Source organism: Moschus berezovskii, chromosome 16 (genome assembly GCF_049115385.1).
Source record: "Moschus berezovskii isolate FMDL1 chromosome 16, NW_MosBer_1.0, whole genome shotgun sequence".
NCBI lineage: Eukaryota > Metazoa > Chordata > Mammalia > Artiodactyla > Moschidae > Moschus > Moschus berezovskii.
Window position 1 is genome coordinate 78,164,917 of NC_142475.1, and position 9,892 is coordinate 78,174,808.

Genomic DNA, 9,892 nt, shown 5'->3' on the forward strand with positions numbered 1-9,892 from the left:
ACAATAAAACGCACCCAAAATTTAATTTGATGTTTCTGTAATAATTCAACTTCAAGGAACACATTCTTGATTTGTTAAAGCCCAGAGTAATTTGTAAATGTCCCCCTAAGAAGCAGACCTCCAGCACATTCTTAATTAAGTTCATTAAGTGATATATTTGAAAGGAAACACAAATTCTTATCCACAGAATGAACAGTTCTTTATTAAATGTTGAACAATGAGCTCTAGAAACAAATATATGTAAATAGAATAAAAATGGAATATTTCCTATTCTAGAGGTCAAATATTATGGTAAAATAGTCAGGTCTGTATAGATAAATTTCTGACTCAGAGAAAATAGCTCTTTCAGAGCATGCAGGCAGGATGACTCTCATAATTTCAGAGCCCCAGGAGACCTTGTGACTTGTATCATCTCAGAGTGTGTGAGTCGATTCAGTTGTGTCCAACTCTGAGACCATAGCCCACCAGGCTCCCCTGTCCATGGGATTCTCCAGACAATACTGGAGTGGGTTGCCATGCCCTCCTCCATGGGATCTTCCAGGCCTAGGAATCAAATCTGTGTCTTATGTGTCTCCTGCATTGGCAGGCAGGTTCTTTACCACTAGCACCACCTGGAAAACTCCATTATCTCACAGTGTAGTTGACTTAAAAATAGTTACTCACTGGCAGAATAACTGTTTTTAGAGAATAAACATGACCTGCTAGACTTGTTTTCAAAGGTGAATTTCTATTATATTTATACATGTGCTTGAATAATCAGGCAAATTTCTTTATTACAGCACCAAATTTCAATCTTAGAAGATGGGCATAATATCATAGAGTTTAAAAAATTATGAGAAAATTTGATCATAAGTTACCCTACCAAATATAAAAGCTTGATGTCCATGTAAATGTAAGTACTTTTTACGAACTAGTTGCAGAAGGTTCCAATAAGAAAGATGGGAAGGCAGATCTGTGATATGAGGTTAAATGAGCTAACACAGTTAAAGCTCAAACATCGCACAGTCATGCAACAAGTGGCAATAAATCGACAGTGGTGTTTTCAATGGTCCCACTCCTGACTCATGCCCTTCTATTCCCACAAACTCTCGGGATAATTCTAGTTGTTCGCATAGCTTGGAATTTTCTCTCACAAGTTACTGATTTCTAATCAGCCCACTTCCCTAGTCTTACATGTGTTCTGACTGCTGGCTAAACCTTCCTGGCCATGAAAGACAATCTTCAGATTCAACACATCTATAAGCTATCCAAACTAGCTTCTCTGCCTTCTGTCTCTCAGCTGGGTAGTTCCAGCCTCTGTCTAGACAAGCCAACTAGCAGCGTAGGGAACAGATTTGAAGTTTTCTCATAACAGTCATCAAGTCGCTGAGTGCTGTTTATTTCCTCTCTTAAATACATCTCACAGTATTCCACTTTTCTCTGTCCTGGGTACCAGCCTTTCTTATTTTGTCTGCCATCAGAGCAAATAACTAAAAACAAAAGTTAGCTTGTCACCACCCTACTTAAAACCTCTTTAGTGTTTCGTTTTCCAAGCATTGCACATAAGACTGTGTGATCTGGTTGCTGTTTCGTGTCTGTAACTCCATGTTGGACATTTTGTGGTGGTGGTGGTTTAGTCGCTAAGTCATGTCTTGTGACCCCATGGACTATAGCCCTGCCAGGCTCCTCTGTCCATGGGGTTTTCCAGGCAAGAATACTGGCGTGGGTTGCCATTTCCTTCTTCAGGGGATCTTCCTGACCCAGGAATCGAACTCAGGTCTCCTGCATTGCAGGCAAATTCTTTACCAACTGAGCTATGAGGGAAACCCATGATGGACATTTATTTATTTATTCATTTTGTATTGAACTATTGATTTATAATGTTGTGTTCATTTCAGGTATATCGCAAATTGATTCTGATGTATCTATATCTATATTCTTTTTCGGGTGTCTCTGGTGGCTCAGATGGTAAAGCATCTGCCTGCAATGCAGAAGACCTGGGTACAATCCCTGGGTCAGGAAGATTCCCCTAGAGTAGGAAATGGCAACCCACTCCAGTATTCTTGCCTGAAGAATTCCATAGACAGAGGAGCCTGAAGGCCTACAGTCCATAGGGTTGCAGAGAGTTGCCTGAGTGAATAACACTACTACTATATGCTTTTTCAGGTTAGTTTCCATTACAGGTTATTTAGTTCAGTTCAGTTCAGTCGCTCAGTCGTCTGACTCTTTGTGACCCCAGGAATCACAGCACGCCAGGCCTCCCTGTCCATCACCAACTCACGGAGTTCACTCAAACTCATGTCCATCGAGTCGGTGATGCCATCCAGCCATCTCATTCTCTGTCGTCCCCGTCTCCTCCCGCCCCCAGTCCCTCCCAGCATCAGAGTCTTTTCCAGTGAGTCAACTCGTCGCATGAGGTGGCCAAACTATTGGAGTTTCAGCTTTAGCATCAGTCCTTCCAATGAACACCCAGGATTGATCTCCTTTAGAACGGACTGGTTGGATCTCCTTGCAGTCCAAGGGACTCTCAAGAGTCTTCTCCAACACCACAGTTCAAAAGCATCAATTCTTTGGTGATCAGCCTTCTTCACAGTCCAACTCTCACATCCATACATGACCACGGGAAAAACCATAGCCTTGACTAGATGGACCTTTGTTGGCAAATAATGTCTTTGCTTTTTAATATGCTATCTAGGTTGGTCATAACTTTCCTTCCAAGGAGTAAGTGTCTTTTAATTTCATGGCTGCAATCAGCATCCGCAGTGATTTTGGAGCCCAAAAAAATAAAGTCTGACACTGTTTCCACTGTTTTTCCATCTATTTCCCATGAAGTGATGGGACCAGATGCCATGATCTTTGTTTTCTGAATGTCGAGTTTCAAGCCAACCTTTTCACTCTCCTCTTTCACTTTCATCAAGAGGCTTTTGAGTTCCTCTCTTTTCTGCCATAGGGTGGTGTCATCTGCATATCTGAGGTTATTGATATTTCTCCTGGCAATCTTGATTCCAGCTTGTGCTTCTTCCAGCCCAGCGTTCCTCATGATGTACTCTGCATAGAAGTTAAATAAGCAGGGTGACAATATACAACCTTGACATACTCCTTTTCCTATTTGGAACCAGTCTGTTGTTCCATGTCCAGTTCTAACTGTTGTTTCCTGACCTACATACAGGTTTCTTAAGAGGCAGGTCGGGTGGTCTGGTATTCCCATCTCTTTCAGAATTTTCCACAGTTTATTGTGATCCATGCAGTCAAAGACCTTGGCATAGTCAAAAAGATACTAAATATAACTTTCTGTGCTATAAATCCTTGCTTATGTATTTCATGAATAGTAGTGTGTATATGTTAATCCCACACTCCTAATCTATCGCTACCCTGCTTACCCTTTGGTAACCAGAAGTTTGACATTTATGTCTGTGAGTCTATATTTTAAATAACTTTGTGTTATTTTTTTAGATTCCACATGTATGTGATACAATATTTCTTTCTCTCTCTGACTTATTCCACTCAGTGTGATAATCTCTAGGTCCATCCATGTTGTTGCAAATGGCAAAATTTCATTCTTGCTTATGGATGAGTGACATTCCACTGTACATATGCACCACATCTTCTTTATCCATTTACCTGTTGATGAACACTAGGGCTGCTTCTGGGTCTTGACTATGGTAAACAGTGCTGTGAACACTGAGGTACATGTACAGTATCTTTTCCAATTAGAGTTTTCTTCTTTTTGGATATATGCCCAGTAGTAGGATTGTGGGATCACAGGTAGCTTTATTTTTAGTTTTTTAGGGAACCTCCATACTGTTTTCTAATCATCTGGGCTTTTATTTTCCCATCCACCCAGTGATTAACTCAGACTCTATCAATTCAGAAGGATACATGATATCAAGAAGAAAGAAGTGTTTTATCACCAAATTAGATATTTTACTGGCTAAAGAAATTATCCTAAGAAGGATATCTGTATGGAAAAAACATAACAAGGTGACACATTTATCATCATATTTTTTTCTTTTTTTATAAAAGCAAATATCAACCATAAACCTTCTCTAAATTATGCCTCTAGGTGTGCACTCTTTCTGTAAACATGGAGAAAGTCCTGGAAGGAAGGGGTCTACATCACCTAGCTGGGGCCCTCAGCGAGGTACCATGTGCCAGAGGCATTGTACTGACCAGCAAGCATGTTCTATTCCCAGAAATTTTGAAGAAAAAAAAGTAAAAAAGAAGAAAATTAAAAAGGAAAACTACTTATTGCTAAAAATAATACCAAAATGGCAGTAATAGACGATTTGAAAGAGCAAACAGGATACTTCCCTGGCGGTCCAGTGGTTAGGTCTTTGCACCTTCACTGTTGAGGGCCCATGTTCAATCCCCAGTCAGGATTGAACAGGACACAACTGAGTGACAATAAAACAACAATACACTCTGAGGACTTCTTATTAATTTCTTACTCATACCCCACATTCCCTGAAGCATTTGGTAAACTGTCTGGCAAGAAGACACCATGGAGAAGTGTGCAGCAGTCTTTTGGAAAAAAGTGTCTATTTGTGGTAGAGTCAGTGAGCTCAGAGCCTGGCACTCCCATCTTGGGGAAGAATAATGGAGAATCACTGCCTCCCAGTACTTTGAGGTGGGGCGTAATGACCCTTGATTTCACTTCCTGATGATAAGTTAGCACTCAAAATTCTGAGAGTCAAGCCTGAGAATACAGTGGAAACATATGTAGCTATTAAGAAATTGTCCTCAGTCAAGCATTAATTTTGATACAAGCCACATTATAACAAAAGACACATGAAAAAGTTGTTTCAATAATCTAGAAACTTATTTCTCTCTCACATAACAGTCCAGACCTAGCCAGACAGTCCTGGAAAAATTAAGTGGCATTGCTCCAAGAGGCTGACTCCCAGGCTCCTTAGGTGGCTCTGGCTTTTTTTAAAAATTAATTTTTATTGGAGTACAGTTGCTTTACAATGTTGTGTTAGAATGTTTCTGCTGTACAGCAAAGTGAAACAGCTCTATGTATACACATATCCCCTCCTCTTTTGGATTTTCTTCCCATTTAGGTCACCACAGGGCATTGAGTAGAGTTCCCCATGCTGTACAAGCAGGTTCTCAGTAATTATCTGATTCTAGCTTTCATTGGAGATGGAAATGGCAACCCACTCCAGTGTTCTTGCCTGGAGAATCCCAGGGACGGGGGAGCCTGGTGGGCTTCTGTCTGTGGGGTCACACAGAGTCGGACACGACTGAAGTGACTTAGCAGTAGCAGCTTTCTAACCAAAAAAATAAAAAAAAAAGTTGAGGTGATGGATTCAATAATGTCTGGTAGAGTTTGGGATCAATGCCTTGATTCATGCTCACCAACAGTTTTACCTACCAGGGCTTTGCACTGTCACTGTGAAAGTCCTTGAGATTGGAGAGGTCTAAGAATTATTGTGAAAACTTTTGTTCTGGCTCACACCTGGAAGGGTCTCTGGGACCCTTAAGTGTTTGTGGACCATCTATGAGAATCTTCACCCAGAGGAAGAGGCTGTGGGAGGAGGAAGCTGAGGGAAAGGTCAAGAAGAGGGCTCTGAACTCTGACCCAAGCACAGACACTGAACACACCAGCAGCTCATGTGGTCCAGGGTGATACAGCTGAGGGGGCCCCTGACAAGCGGATGCAAGAAGCTCCAGGTGAAGGGGAGGGGGTTCCAAGGAGTACAGAGCTCAGAGAGGAAGAGCTGGGAGGAGGGTGGACAGGATCAATCATGAAGCTGGCAAATGCCTGGCTTTACCAGGCTTCATTCTGTGCGTGGATGGAGGGAGCCCTAGGCTAGAACAAGTCTGTACTGTGCTGCTACTGATGTTGTCCCAGATGCTCTTCTCTTCTGGAGGGCAGGACTCACATCCACTCAGAGCCTGGCCCACACCAGCTGCTTGGTCAATATTTTCAGAACGAATCAAGATAAACACAATGTTGTTTGTATAAAATGTGCTAAGATCAGAGTCCCAGGACTGGGTGTTCAAGAATAACAACACAGAATAGGATCAGGCAGAGACCAGAAGCGTGACAACATGCATGGAGGTCGAGCAGGACACACGCCATGTTCTGCCCTGTCCTAGGCCCTTTCTTTGTCTCACCCGTTAGCTGACTTGGGGTTTCACATGTGCACCTCGGAGGAGGAGACTGTCCATACCAATGAGGGGGCTAGCTGAACCTTGCAGAACCAGACAATGACAGAAGACTTCATGTTTGTGCTTCCCATAGAAACTAGAACCCAAAAAATCACATCTGATTTGACAAGAGAATGACATTGCTTCCGTGAAAGTATGTCTGTTCATAATCATATAATTAATCTCACAATCTGTTAGCCAAGGTGACGTTTATTGATAACTAATGTGTTGTCCTTTGCATATATTATTTCATTAATGTACCACATCCCGGTAAGATTATTTTATTGATGAGAAAAGAGGCTTAGAGAAGTTGGGAAACTACTTCAAAATTGAAGACTGAAAAATTCAAGCCTGGTTGTTCTGAAAGTGGTGTTTGGGGGAGGAGGTAAGAGAGTTTGGGGAGGGGGCAGCGTACTTTAACTTGAAATATTATCTTTGATGCTAAAAGGTGGCAAGTTGTATTTAATTGCTGGGAAATGTAAGGATTTCTCTCTGTAAGTAATACTTAACAATAACCTTAGGGCTCATTTCATTAGTCAACAGGGAATAAATTAGCTGCCTTTCAGAGACAGAGGAGTAGTCCCAGGATATTAAGCTGCTACTTAGCTAATTGCTTTTTTGATGTATTAAATGTCTATTGATTCCCAAAGATGCAGTTCATTTCCTACAGAGCAGTCAGATCAAACATAATATCTTAATAATAATTAGTATGAAATGTACATTTCCTACTGGAGAGTGGTCTGTCCTGGGTCTTCCTGAAGCTGCCAGGAAGGCAGAGGGCAAGAGAGAATCATCAATAAGAGCAAACTGGACATCAGTTCTTCAGGAGACCCAGCGGTTATACAGCAGAAGTAATTGAGTTGCTTAACGGGTATTTTAATTTTTACAACCTATGAGTCTACAGCTGGAAAAATTATCTGCTGAATTAATAATGTGCACAGAATTGATGTGCTGAGTTACCATAGAAATCACCTTAGTACTGTTAACACTGCTAATTATCTTGCATCACCTTTAATGTGTTTCATAAGTAGAAACGTTTCCTAGCAGCTGTGTTAATCTATGTTCCTTCATAATTTGACTCCTTTTCTTCTTTCTGTGTCTTTGATAAAGTAAATTCTTTTAAAGACACTCCACTTATATTTAAGCAAACATAAAGCAAAGCAAGGAGATCCAACCAGTCCATTCTAAAGGAGATCAGTCCTGGGTGTTCATTGGAAGGACTGATGCTAAAGCTGAAACTCCAATAGTTTGGCCACCTTATGTGACGAGTTGACTCACTGGAAAAGACTCTGATGCTGGGAGGGACTGGGGGCGGGAGGAGACGAGGACGACAGAGAATGAGATGGCTGGATGGCATCACCGACTCAATGGACATGAGTTTGAGTGAACTCCGTGAGTTGGTGATGGACAGGGAGGCCTGGCGTGCTGTGATTCCTGGGGTCACAAAGAGTTGGACACAACTGAGCGACTGAACTGAACTGAAAGCAAAGCACAATCAATCATGTCTCTTGGTACCAAATTTCAGATCAGAATTCTATCACTTGGGATCCTTTTTTCATATTTTTATCTTTTATCTCACATCTCTGAGACCTCTTGAAACCTTCTGTCATTCCATTCATCCATCCAACCATCCATTCATCTGTCCATCTATCCATGTATACATACATCTTCCATGTTGAAGTCCTAACCCCCAAGGACCTCAGAATGCAGCTGTATTTGAAGATAGGATCTTTACAGAGGAGAGGCTTCCCTGGTGGCTCAGAAGGTAAAGAATCTGCCTGTAATGGAGGAGACCCAGTTTCGATCCCTGTGTCGGGAAGATCCCCTGGAGAAGGGAATGGCTACCCACTCCAGTATTTTTGCCTGGAGAATCCCATAGACAGAGGAGCCTGGAGGGCTACAGCCCATGGGGTTGCAAAGAGTTGGACACAACTGAGCTACTTTCTCTTTTTTTTTTAACAGAAGTAGTTAAGTTAAAATGAGGTCGTTAGGGTGAGCCCTAATCCAATAGGACCTATGTCCCTACAAAAAAAGCAATTAGGACCAGAGATACATGCAGAGGGACAACTATGTGAAGACACAGGGAGAAGGTGGATGTCTGCAAGCCAAAGAGAGTGGCTTTTGATGAAACCAAGCCTACCGACTCTGGACCTCCGACTTTCAGCCTTCAGAACTGTGGAAAAACGAATAGCTGCTGTTTAAACCACCTAGCCTGCCATAACTGGCAGGCTCAAGAAACCAATGCAACATCCAACCTCCAAAAGGAGTTTTAAGCTAAAGAAAATATTAAATGACTCTAAGTTGCTTATGATTTTAATTGAATAGGTAACAGGTGATATTTCAGTAGTGTGCATGGTGCTTACCAACACTATGGAATAGACATGAAGTTTGATAACACTTATGGATCCGTTTGAAACATTTTTTTTGAGAATGACAAGGGGTAATGAGGTGATGTCAGTTATTCTTCAAGAAACATCAGCACTTTCAGACAGGCAGAAACCTGAATTATGACATAGATGGATACAAGATAGATACATCCCAGGATCTGAAGTGATAGCCAAGTTTAGTCTTTTTTATAAATTGTGCTCTAGAATATAGTGGTGTTATAACAGTACATACGCAAATTTTATTGCCTTTACAATTGTGGTCTAATTTGGTAAGCCCCAGATTTTTTCATTCAGATCTTTTAATAATAAGTTGGAATTTCTAAAATCCCATCAGTTTGGTCACTTTCTAATTCTCTTTTCAGCAAATTCACCACAGTCCAAAGGATGCAGAGGAGATGGTGGTGACACCCTTTAATCTGAAACTACACAGATGGTGACAGTGTTTGATGGGATTTTAGAATCAACATGTTACAGAGACAATGAGGAAATATCTTAAATGTTAATCAGTAGAGGATTAGCCAATGGCAAGCCACTCCAGTACTCTTGCCTAGAAAATCCCATGGATGGAGGAGCCTGGTAGGCTGCAGTCCGTGGGGTCGCTAAGGGTTGGACACGACTGAGCGACTTCACTTTCACTTTTCACTTTCACACATTGGAGAAGGAAATGGCAACCCACTCCAGTGTTCTTGCCTGGAGAATCCCAGGGATGGGGGACCCTGGTGGGCTTCCGTCTATGGGGTCACACAGAGTTGGACACGACTGAAGTGACGCAGCAGCAGCAGAGGATTGGTTAAATAAACTATAATTGATCTATATGATGAAATGCTATGTGGAGACTAAATGCGATGGTGTAAATTATATTCATAGACTAATAAAGATGAAAGATGTCTGGGACACAGTTTTGTTTAAAAGAGAACAGGCTAGCAAATAGCGTAATAATTTTAAAGTCTTTTAATTGGGAAGATTCCCTGGAGAAGGGAATGGTAACTCATTCCATTTTCCTTGCCTGGGAAATCCCATGGACAGAGGAGCCTGATGGGCTACAGTCTACGGGGTCACAAAGTGTGTGACACAACTGAACGCTAACAGTTTCACTTTCTGAGTATCTATGCACGTAGGAAATATATACCACAATGTATATATTAAGTGATAATAGTGCTTATTTGTATCTGCTGGGAATTTTGCAGGTGCCTTTCACGTTGTATCTTTGTGTATTATCTAGAGTTTGTTAAGATTCTTGTCCTCCTTTTATTTCTAAAAAGAGAAGAGACTAGGTGAAACCAAAAGCTATCTTTCTGGTCTGTAGAGGGTGTGTAGAAATTGAGTCTTTGAGGGGAAGACCAGACACTCAAGAACAAAGTTCCACTGCTGTG